This window comes from Pelodiscus sinensis, chromosome 19, assembly GCF_049634645.1.
Source record: "Pelodiscus sinensis isolate JC-2024 chromosome 19, ASM4963464v1, whole genome shotgun sequence".
Classification (NCBI taxonomy): Eukaryota; Metazoa; Chordata; order Testudines; family Trionychidae; genus Pelodiscus; species Pelodiscus sinensis.
Window position 1 is genome coordinate 8,386,307 of NC_134729.1, and position 12,085 is coordinate 8,398,391.

At 49.1% G+C, this 12,085-nt stretch overlaps 1 protein-coding gene across 13 annotated transcripts in view; it reads left to right on the forward strand.

The window, feature by feature from the left end:
* The first annotated feature begins 2,775 nt into the window (after window positions 1-2,775).
* The window catches only part of PNPLA6 (patatin like domain 6, lysophospholipase), a 62,714-nt gene continuing 53,404 nt past the window's right edge, over window positions 2,776-12,085 (forward strand). For 5 of the 13 annotated variants that reach the window (XM_075902097.1, XM_075902103.1, XM_075902099.1 and 2 more), the window contains exon 1: window positions 2,789-3,274. The gene's annotated coding sequence lies outside the window, so the exon portion shown is untranslated. Of the gene's footprint in view, window positions 3,275-12,085 lie in introns of all 13 variants that reach the window. The other 8 variants (XM_075902108.1, XM_075902101.1, XM_075902098.1 and 5 more) reach the window with 6 other exon arrangements.

Here is a 12,085-nt window from a genome sequence, read left to right on the forward strand (position 1 = left end):
AAAAGGGCAAAAAATGATTAGGGTTTTGGAACAGCTGCCATATGAAGAGAGATTAATAAGACTTCATCTTAGAAAAGAGAAAACTAAGGGCAGATATGCTAGAGGTCTTTAAAATCATACTGGTATGGAAAAAGAAAATAAGGAACAGTTATTTTCTTGTTCCCATAACATAAGAACTAGGAATCACCCAATGGCATTAATAGGTAGCAGGTTTCAAACAAAAGGAAGTATTTCTTCACACAATGAACCTGTGGAACGCCTTGGTTTGGGGGTCAGGGAGCATGCAAAGAGGGAACAGCTGGTGGTTCCCTCTAGGTACCTGTGGTTAAGACAGGAAACAAAGGGTAGGAATAAGTGGTCAGTTTTCAGAATGGGGAGAAGTAACCAGAGGTGTCCCTCAAGGGTTCATACTGGGACTGGTCCTATTAAAAAAACTGAGCAGCAGCTGGCAGTTGACTTTAAGTGCTGAGTCCCTTGCGGGGCAGGAGGAGACTTTGTGCGCGTTCCCCGCACGCAAGTCCTGATAGGTCTGGGGGAGCACATGAAGTCTCCTCTCACCCTGGCTCTGTCCTGCAAGGACTGTACAGTGCTTAGAAGTGCCGCACACCTTGCACGGTGGGAGATTTTGCCCGCTCCCTCTTTGCGCCCAGGCCAGTCAGAGCTTTGGTTGGGGGCAGCACAGTCTTCTCCTGCCCTGCCAGAAGCGTGTGATACTTCTAAGCACCACACACTCCTTGCAGGGCAGGGGGAGTGTGGGAGGGGACTTTGCACGCTTCCCCCCGCCCCCAAGCCCTGATTGGCCTGGGTTTGGAGGAGAGCGACAGGGCCTCGGTGGACCAAATCAACTCGCTTGATGGGCCATATCCGGCCCGCAGAGGCCCATCAAGCTGCTGTGGGGGCTATAGAGCTGCCTGACTACTATGCCCTAGGCCTAGAGCCAGCTAGGGCTGGTTGGCTGCTATTGTGATGTAACTTAGTATACAAGCTGTGCCAAGTGGTGGAAACCTTCAGATGTGCTTCAGATGTGCAAGGCTTCAGATGTGCAAGACTGCGCCTGCCCATGGACCTCTCTCACTTTTGGGCAAGATGCTTCTGTTTGGATTGGGTTGTGAACACTAAAGCAGCCTTTGCGCTTCTGCTCATGTGATGAGCCACACTAAGGCCATGGTATTGGTGTAGATAGTGCTGAGGGATTGTCACTGGCAATTGATAAATAAAGGCAATCTTGGAGAAATGGCTGTCTTCTTGGGTGAGGGCATGAAGGTATCTTGCTTCTCTAGCGCAAACTGTTCCAACTTTTGTTTCAGGAAGAAGTGGATTTGTTTTGTTTAACCTAATGCACTTTCCCCTTCTCTTCTCCCTCAATTCCCATTACATATAAAATGATGGGTATGTTCAGGGCTTCCCTGAATCACAGTGCAGGGGACAGTGCACCAGCCCACAATTCCCGTGGTAGTAACAAAGAGTTATCTGCTGTCCAGAAGATGTTGGCAGCCACCCTGCATCACTAACAACAATAAACTGCCATGTGTAACCCAGCATTCACCTTAACCATGCAGGCAGTGCAGGCTGTGTATGAGGCAAAGAAAACACCTCTAGCTGCGTCTAGACTGGCAAGTTTTTCCACAAAAGCAGCTGCTTTTGCAGAAAAACTTGCCAGCTGTCTACATTGGCCGCTTGAATTTCCGCAAGAACACTGACAATCTCATGTAAAATTGTCAGTGTTCTTGCGGAAATACCATGCTGCTCCTGTTCAGGCAAAAGCCCTCTTGTGCAAATGCTTTTGCGCAAGAGGGCCAGTGTAGACAGTATTGTTTTGTGCAAAAAAGCCCTGATCGCGAAAATGGCAATCAGGGCTTTCTTGAGCAAAACCGCATCTAGATTGGCTTGGATGCTTTTCCGCAAAAGTGCTTTTGCGGAAAAGCGTCCTTGCCAATCTAGACGCTCTTTTCTGCAAATGCTTTTAATGGAAAAAGTTTTCCGTTAAAAGCATTTGTGGAAAATCATGCCAGTCTAGACGTAGCCCTTGTCCAAAATCATTTGTATCCGTCACTAAGAACCTACTTTAAAAGGATCAGCTTCTAGATCCTACTACGCTTGTCTGATAAAGGTCCTTATCCCTGAGCTCACCAGGTTAGGGCGCTGGAGACTTGGAGGATTGTTGGGGTTGTCTGGGTGTGCGGCAGGTCATGAACCTTGCATGGTGGAAACCACGGGCACAAAGACACTCAGGATAAGCCACCTCCTTGGCAATGAAGTGATGGAATCTGCTTTCAGGGATAGTGACTCAAGAGTTGCAAGTCCCTGGATAATCAGCTGAACGTGAATTCGCAGTGTACAACTCTGGCCAAAAGGGTTAATATAATCCTGAGATTCATAAATGGGCTTTTTATGTAGGAGTAGACAGGTTATTTTACAGCTGGATTTGGCACTGGTGTGATTGCGGCTGGAACAAGGAGTCCAGTTCTGGTGTCTACAATTTAAGAAGGATGCTGGCAATTTAGAGATAGATAGAGAAGAGCCATGCGAATAATCAAAAACTTTAGAAACCTTCGACTCTGTTGAACCCAGGGCCCTGCTTCAGGTAGCTAGACAAGTGTTTATCTTTGCTACAGCATGTCCTCCCCCCACCCCTACTGAGCAGCTCCCAGCAGAGCCCCTAGATAATAGCAGCTGGGCATCTCCCGGGAGCCTCAAGAGCCCTCCTAGCTATTTTGCCACCCAGGTGAAAAATGCTTTTGGTAACTCCCCCCAGCGTGCGGCTGTGTACAACCAGAACTGACCCTGGGCGGCCACTGGGAGCTGTACCAATATGAGCAGACCAAACCGACAGGCGAGGCTGCCTCCCTCCCCTGGAGGGTGCTGCCCCCTAGGGCTGGGGAGAGGCTCCCCGCTCCTGCTCCCTCACAGCAACCGCGTCCCCCAGACTCTGCCGCCGCCGCAGCAAGGGAGAAGGCGGGTCAAGCCTTTCCGGCGAGGGCCTCCCCTGCCGCTCTCCAGACTGCAGCGGGGAGCGCGCTGCTCGTTTCCTCCCCCGGCGCCTCTCCCAAGATGGCGGCCGCATACAGGGGGAAGGGCGGCTCCTGTTTTGACTCTCCCAATATGGTGGCAGCGACCCCCCCAGGGCCGCGTCTTCAGTGACGCACTAAATGCGCCGTGGGAGCGGAGGGGCGGCAGCGAAGGAGGGAGCGTTTAAAGGGACCATGACCCAGCGGCTGCGGAGGCCGGAGTCGGGCAGGAGTCTACAGCAGGGCCGCTGAGGTGGGGGCGGGGGGTGAGTGCGCGATCCTAAAAGTGGGGGCATTGAAGGGGGGCGGGGCCCGGGAAAAGGCGCGGGAGTGTATGCCCAACGTGGGGCGGGGGTGAGGGTAAGTGGGCAGGGGCAGTAGGGGACTGAGGGAAAGCGCGTGGGGAGGGGTTAAGGGTAGTAGGGGGCTGGCAGTGTGGACAGTGCCAGGGTGGGGGAAGAAGTAGGAGGGAGCTGGCAAAGTGGGAAGTGCCGGGGTGGGGGGAAGGGCAGTAGGGGGTTAGCAATATGGCCAGTGCCAGGGTGGGGGAAGGATATTAGGGGGCTGGTAGTGTGGCCAGTGCCAGGGTGGGGGAAGGATATTAGGGGGCTGGTAGTGTGGCCAGTGCCAGGGTGGGGGAAGGATATTAGGGGGCTGGAAGTGTGGCCAGTGCCAGGGTGGGGGAAGGATATTAGGGGGCTGGAAGTGTGGCCAGTGCCAGGGTGGGGGAAGGATATTAGGGGGCTGGAAGTGTGGCCAGTGCCAGGGTGGGGGAAGGATATTAGGGGGCTGGTAGTGTGGCCAGTGCCAGGGTGGGGGAAGGATATTAGGGGCTGGTAGTGTGGCCAGTGATGGGGTGGGGGAAGGGGTAGGAGAGGGCTGGCAATGTGGGCAGGAAGCAAAGCATGTGGGCTGGGAGAAAGCAGTAGGGGACAGGCAGCAAGATGTGGAATGGGGCAAACAGTGGTAGGGGGCAGCATGTGGGGGAAGGCATTATGGGACTGGCAGTGGGGGAAGTGGTGGTAAGGGACTGGCAGTGCAGGCAGGAGCTAGCATGTAGGGTGGTGGGGCTGATGGTGTAGGCAGGGATTGGGATGGGGGAAGAATGGTTGGGGGGCTGACAGTGCAGGCAGATAACGTGTGGGGCAGGAAGGGGTCATAGGGGACTGGCAGCACATTGGGTGGGAGAAGGGGCAGTAAATAGCCTGGAAACGGGGAGAGGACAGCAAGTGAAGTGGTGGAATGGGGGGGCCTGGCATTGTGAGCAGGGAGCAGTGGATGGGGTGGGTATGGGGGAGGGTATGTGGCTGAGGGTAGTGTATGCCTGCTTGTGCAATGAGTCAGTGGCTGTTTTACGTTCCTGAAGGCGCTGGTTGGTTTGGGGCGGAGTGAGACCGGCTGGCTGGTGGTGGACCCATTGGTGGGGTTGGTTGGCAGCTGCTATATGTTGGGGCAGTAGCCTGGGGCATTGGCAGTGGCTGACTGTGGGCAGGCAGTAATGAGAAATAGTTTTGTTGGGTGCAGTGCTAGGGGGTGCCTATGTAGCCAATTGGTGCTGCTTAGTTGCTGAGGCTACTGGTAGGTGGAATAGGCCCTGTGGGAGGCAGCACTAGATGTGTCAGAGAGGAGGTGGGTGAAGGGCTGGGTGGGACAGAAGTAGGCTGGGGTAGGACTTTGGCCAGCAGGTGGGGCTGGCACTGCACCTGCCTGTCACTGGGGCAGAAGCAGGAGTCCAGGGGTTGCTGGTTCCCAGAATCATTAACTCAGCACCTGACAGTTGTGGAGCATGTGCTGCCATGCAGGATGGCCCCATCTCCCTCCCCTCCCTCATAACCCCTCCTCCCTGGGCTGCTGCTCCTATTAGCCCTGTAGCAGAATAACACTCAAGCCCTGCCTTGGGGCCTGTAGACCCAGCTCAGTGTGACTGTTGAACATGCCAGACTCTAAACAAGAATGCTTTAGAAGCTCCCTGACCCACTCCTAAGGGTGGAACAGCTCATCATCTGCCTCCTGTTGGGATCTCACAGCAGGAGAGGCCCCTGTCAAATTGTCCTTTTAGTCCCTGCTGATCTGGACTAGAGTGCTAATTTCTGGGGTGGCTGCTTCTGTTCCTCCTTCCTTGCGCCAGTGCTTGCTGTCAGAGGGCAGCACTATTGACAGCCTCTCTCATCCCATGAGGAGCCTGACTCATGATCAGGTGATGAAACCAACCTAGAGCAGACATGAGGGTGACTCCTTAATCCCACCATTCCTGGGAAGGAGAAGCTGGGTTGATCAGTGGGGCCGTTACTCTCCACCTGGGCCTGCAGCTGGACTCTGGCTCTGTGAACTTGCAGGTGGCTGGCATTGGTGCTGCTCTTCTAGCACTAGGTGACACAGCAGGCTTGGCTAGTGGCTCTGAAAGTGAAGGAGCAGCCTGGCCAGTTGGGAACTGGTCCATGATATCTCTGAGCCATGTGGCTCCCACTGTCATCTCTCAAACATGCTCACATGACCTAGGGATGTAATAATGTAATCGATTAACTGATAAGCAAAAGCTTATAGGTTAATGCTATAGACTAGATGCATTCCCCTCCCACCCAAGTAAAATTTTTAGCAGGCTGGCAAGCAGCCCGGCTGAGTCCTGGCATGTGATGGGTCCGGGACTATTAGGAGCCACTTCTGGCTTGCACTGGGTCTTCCCTCAGACCCCTCCAATCCCAAGCAGGGGCTGCTGCCACCCCATGCTACTGCCTCTGTATTGGAGGCAGCAGCATGGTGTGGCAGGGGGCTCCCCAGGTGTGGGACTGGAGCGCATTAGCTGCCAGCCCCACCCCCAGGAACTATAGAATAGTCGACTAACTGGTAAGAATTCATGAAGTTAATCGTCTATTCAATTAACTAATATTTAACATCCCTAGCATGACCTCTGTTCTGAGTTCTGCAAGTCTAGGAGAGTGTCAACCCCTTCTTCGCAGTGCTTCTGCTGCAGAAAACTAGAGTCCCTGGCATCACGGTGTGGCTGTTCCCCTCCCACCTGGGAGCTGATCCTCTATGCACGCTCCCTCAAATTTGTATTAGGCATGTTTAGTGGATAGTAAAACTGAGGCATGGAGGCAAAATGGCTCTCAAGGTTGCAGAGGAAGTTGGTGACAGAGCTAGGCATGGATACCTGGAGTTCTGGTCCCCTGCCCACCCGCTGTTCATAGAATCATAGAACTGGAAGGGATCTTGAGAGGTCATCAAGTCTAGTCCCTTGCACTCCTTGCAGGACCAAGCACCACCTAGACCATCCCTGATAGATGTTTATCTAACCCGGTCTTAAAAATCTCCAATGATGAAGATTCCACAATGTATTCCAGTGTTTAGCCACCCTGACAGAAGGAAGTTTTTCCTAGTATCCAGCCTAAACTTTTCTTGTGGCAATTTAAGCCCATTATATCTTGTCCTATCATCAGAGGTTAAGGTGAATAATTTATGTCTCCTCTTGTAACAGAGAAAAAACAACAAATGGTCTGGTAGCACTTCATAAACTAACAAAACATGTAGATAGTATCATGCGCTTTTGTGGGCACAGCCCACTTCTTCATCTTCAGATGACCGGAGTTATCTTGTAACAACCTTTTATGTACTAGAAAACTGTTATGTCCCTTTTGTCTTCTCTTTTCCAGACTAAACAAGCCCAGTATTTTCAATCTTCCTTCATAGGTCATGTTTTCTAAAACTTTAATACTTTTTGTTATTCTTGATGTAGGGTGGTTTTTTGTTTTGTTTTGTTTTTTGGAATTTGTCCAAATCTTTTCTGAAATGTGGCACCCAGAACTGGATGCAATACTCCAGTTGAGGCCTAATCAGTGCAGAGTAGAATTACTTCCCGTGTCTTGCTCACAACACTCCTTTTTATACATCCCAGAATGAGGTTTGCTAAATCATTGATGAAGATATTGAACAGTATTGAACCTACAACTGATCCCTGAGGCACCCCACTTGTTATGCCTTTTCAGCATGATTGTGGATCATTGATCACTACTATCTGTGAATGGTTATCCAACCAGTTTTGCACCCATCTTGTAGTATCTCTGTTTAGGTTCTATTTCCGTAGTTTATCATGCTGCCTGTATCATTTGGTTTGACCTACCTGGTTTCAGTGATGGCTTGGCTATTCACCTGTCTTTGTAGGAGCAATTTTAAAAAGCATAGTCGCCTTAAGAAGTGGATTGTGCCCATGAAAACTCATGATACCATCTACATGTTTTGTTAGTCTTTAAGGTTCTACTAGACTATTTGTTGTTTTTTAAGTTTTTTCTTGTTACAGACTAACTCTGTTACCCCTCTGAAGCTTTCGTAGGAGCCTCCCAGTCTGTGGGGCTCCTGCCTCCAGCCCCGTGCTGGGGCTGGCTGCTGGCTCCCAGCCCCACAGTAAGGCTGGGGCTGCCGCTGGCTCCTGGTCCTGCTGGAGCACCCCCTGCCCGTGGGGTGCCTGGGCCCTCCACTGACAGAGGCTGCTCCAGACGAGATTAGCCCCCAACTATGGTGGGCCCCCTGCGGGGCTGGAGCAGCCCACTGGCCCTGGCAGGTGAGGAGCTGCTCCAGCCCCCATTGGTTATTGGTTAACCTGAATTGGTAACCAGTTAACCTTTCACATCCCTGATGGGCATGCTGCCTTTTTCGGCTATACAAGAGCCGTTCCTGGTGTTTTCCATGCCATCCACCTTGCAGCATCTCTCAGCAGGAGTTCTGCTTCTAGATGGTACTGCTTTAACTGTTGCTGTAAGTCAGATGTTGGTTACTAACAGAGAGCATCTGGCAGTGCCAATGATTTGGCAAAGAACTGAAAAGAGAAAATAGCAAAATGAGTGCCAAGCTGGCTACCAGCAGTGCAGCTGGGAATACCAGGCTGGGCCTCCCCTTGCTACAGTTATGGAGGGTGGCAGATGCCATGCCTTCAGAAGCCTGTTTGTGTCCAGCTCCCCATTCTGTTGCTCTAGCTGCATGCCTGGCTGGCAGCACCTCTGGGGGTGCACTCAGGTTTCATCTCACAGTTGTCTTGTGGCTGATCCACCTAGCGTGGGGGCTGCTTCACTGGGGTGTTGAGTTCCCTGATGACCTCCAGACATTATCTAGCTGCCCTGTATTCTCTGAGCCTGAGAAGGAGGGTCAGCTCTTGTATCTGAAGGTACAGACCTTGTCACCTTGCTCCTGTGCACGCCTCACTACCTCTCAGTGGGCATCACCATCCTGTGCCGGGGTGAAGTCCCTCCATAAGCAGTTCTCCTCACAAGTAGCTGCACCCTACTTGCAGTCTCTGGTTCACATTTCTCAATTCACCAAATGTGCCACGTGTGGACACAGCCCTTAATTTGAGCAAAGGCTTGGACGATGCAGCTCTAGGCCATGCTATGATCGAAGGAATGCCATCTCATTATGGGGACTTGCACCAGCTGCTGGGCAAGTGGGGTCTGGTTTGATCTTTTCTTGTAGTTCCTGTAGTCCTAGACAGCAGCAGACCCAACCCTAATATATCTTTTTTGAGATGGGACGATTAGATCTACATGCAGTACAAAATATGGGCATATCATGGATTTATATAGAGCCCTCAGGATACTCTCTGTCTTATCTATCCTTTTCCTAATGGTTCCTGTCTATCACTGGGGTGTGAAGGGAATGCCATGTTGGCTCCTGTGTTTCTGAGTGTATGTCCATACTGCGGTGAAATCTACAACTGGCCTGGGTCTGCTGAGTTGGCCTTAAGGGCTATAAAATTGCAGTGTTGATACTTGAGCTAGGATAGAGTCAGGGTTCTAAGACCCTGCTAAGTGCAGGTCCTATGCTCTGCTTTCTTGCAGGAGGTGGACTGTGTTAGGTGTGAATTCCCCAAATTTTGGGACTCCTCTTTGTCTTTTTGGATCCTCCACTGACATGGGTCAGTTCAGCCAGTCCTTAATGACCCATTCATTCCACTCCAGCCAGCATGACCTAACAGCTGCCATCCAGGGTCAGAACAAAGGTCAATCCAGCCCATATCCTGTCTTCCAGCATGCAGAGGTGCTGGAACTGGGAGTGCTGGGGATGCAGCAGAACTCCCTGGCCTGAAGTGGTTTCCATCATACACTGTGTTTACTATTTTGTTGAGTGGCTTTTCAGCACCCCTGCTATAAAAATTGTCAATGCCACTACAAGAGTGGCCGATGTCAGGTGCTTCAGAGAGAATGAACCCAGACAAAGCAATTTTGAGTAATCTTTTCCCGTCATTCAGTCTGAGATTCTGGCATGCAGTGGTTGATGGACACCCAGATGTAGGAGAAAGAAAGAGCCCGAAGCATGGGCCTGGTGCCTGAACCAAAGCAAGAATTATACTATGTGTAACAGACAGGCCTTGTCAAAAGCAGATGTTTGCCTGCAAAAGGCAGTGTCTGGGCACTAGCACTTCTAAAAGCACATGAAATATGTAAATACATTCCACCGGGACAGTACAAGGACACCCCAACTTAGTACATGATAAAATAGTTTGAAACAACGGGAGTGAAAGCTTTACAATGAGTGGTGAAGAGGAATGCTTTGGAGGAAAATACAAGGAGAGGTATCAAACGTGTTATTCATGTGTAAGATGATATGTAAGGCATGTATCATAGATTGTTTAGATACACCATTTCTATCTAGAAATGTTTGGGTACCTCAAGTTCCAGTCTTTTTAATCTCCCCTTATATGGAAGCTGTTCCATATCCTTAATCATTTTTGTTGTCCTTCTTTATATTCTTTTCAACCCTAATATATCTTTTCTGAGATGGGACACTTAGATCTGCATGCAGTATACAAAATGTGGACATATCATGGGTTTATTTAGAGACCTTATTATACCTTCTGTCTTACCTGTCCTTTTCTTATTGGTTCCTAATATTCTATTAGCTTGTATGACAGCTGTTGCACATTGAGTAGATACTTTCAGAGAACTATCCTCAGTGACTTCTGAGAACTCTTTCTTGAATGTCGAAGTCAGACACACAGGACTCACAGATTTGTCAGACTGCTCTGTTTATTAGCAAAGCCGCTCTGCTAATACACCCAGAAAATGTGAGTACCATGCAAGGCTCAAACCCCTTTGATTTAGACAGTCAAAAGAAAGCCAACTTAACAAGATTAAAAGGTGGCAAAACTTCATATAATTAGTATGAGACTAGTCAAGTATCTTCATTTCCACATCAAGCACACAGCAATCTCCTGTCCATATCTCTCTGGCTACCTCAATTACTTTCTACCTAACACCTAATGTTCCTTTTCCTGTTATCCTAGGCTCACCTGGCTTCATTCTGATCTGCATACTTACAAACATAATCATCTCTTTCCTGTTGAAAGACAAACAGTATTCTTTTAACTTAGTATAATTCATTTTTGTCTCACAAAATAATTCTTTCTACTTTCACAATGATAACAGCTAATTTAAACCCTATCAGTTGGGATTGTTTTCCAATCTACATTACTTTGCAGTTAACTTTGAATTTCATCTGCCTTTTTGTTTTCCAGTCACCTAGTTTTGTGAGATCCCTTTGCAATTCTTCATAGTCTGCTTTGGACTGAACTGATTTGAGTATATTTACGGGAAGTCCCTGATTGACAAACAGGTTGCATTCATTTGTAAGTTGGTTGTTGGGAACTTGAAATGCATTTTCCCATAGAAACAATGTTATAAATTATCTATGGTAGTTAGGGTCCCAGGCTAGCCCATAAAAGCCTATTTAACCCATAATGCAGCTGAAATAGTATATATTTACAAAGAAAAAAAATAGAAATAGTTTTTTAATTTAATCTTGAATACTGGTGCTTGAGGAAGGCTATGTTTAATTAGAAGAAGATGAGAGGTAGGTAGAGATTCTGAAGGGGACTTCTGGGCATCCTTTGGCTGCTACCCTCTATTGGCTCTGCACCAGCTCCGTTAGCTAGCCCAATCCCCCACCCTCCTCGCTTGCTTCCTTGCTGGCTTCACCCAGCCATTGTTCACCAGGCAAGTGTGGCAGGGAGGACTCCAGAGGAGCAGGAGGCAGCCAGACACTGGAAAAAAGACACTTCTCTTGAGCCACCATCTGCACAACCACCCCCTGCTCCCCAGAGGGTTGGGGCTTCCTTCCCCTAAGCAGAATATTCAGCTGCATAGGGCATCTGAAAATTTGGAGCAGCACAAGGCCTTAATGGCCACTCACCTCTTCCTATACCTGTTCTGTGGCTCTGCATCATCTGGAAAGGATCTAATTAACTTAAAAGTGAAAAGATTTATTAGCAGAGCATTGAACCTCTGAAAGAGTCATTCAAGTGGCAATGAAGCCATTTAACAGGTTTTTGCCAACCCCAAGTATAGACTGTCAGTTTCTGAATTTACTGTTAGTTGACAGGACCTTAGTTTAAAATTTGCTTTAAAATATTACATTTGTGTGTTGCTCAAGATTATAATATCACATCTCTTTAAAAAACTGCAATTCCTTGCCACCTCCTCCGAGGCTGCCATTGGGAATTAGGTGCTAATTTAATAATTCTGCATAGGGCCCCATAAATCCTAAGGATGCCACTGACTGAGGATGCAGCTGAGCTTTGTCTTTATGTGCGGAGGTTTGTTAGTTGGATGTTTGGAGCCTGAGGTGCTTTCCTGTAAATCATTTGCAGATTTTTGCCATTTCTCTGTTTACTCCTTTTTTCATATGGTTTATGAATATGTTGAACATCACTAGTCCTGGTACAGATTCCTGGGACACAGCACTATTTACCTCTTTCAAGTGTGAATATTGGCCACTTATTCCTATTCTTTCTATCCTGTCTTTAAAGTTACTGATCCATGAGAGGACTTCCCTCTTACCTCATGACAGCTGACTTTGCTTAAGAGCCTATAGCAGGGGTCTCCAACCTTTTTAAGCACGAGATCACTTTTTGAACTTAAGTGCAATCCAGGATCTACCTCAAACCCAAATACCGTTGCCCCGCCTCCTTCATGCCCCTTCTACGAGGCCCTGCCCCTGCTCACTCCATCCTCCCATTCTCCCTCCCTTTCACCAGGCTGGGGCAGAGGGTTGGGGCACAGGCTCTGGACTTGGGCTAAGGGATTTGGAGTATG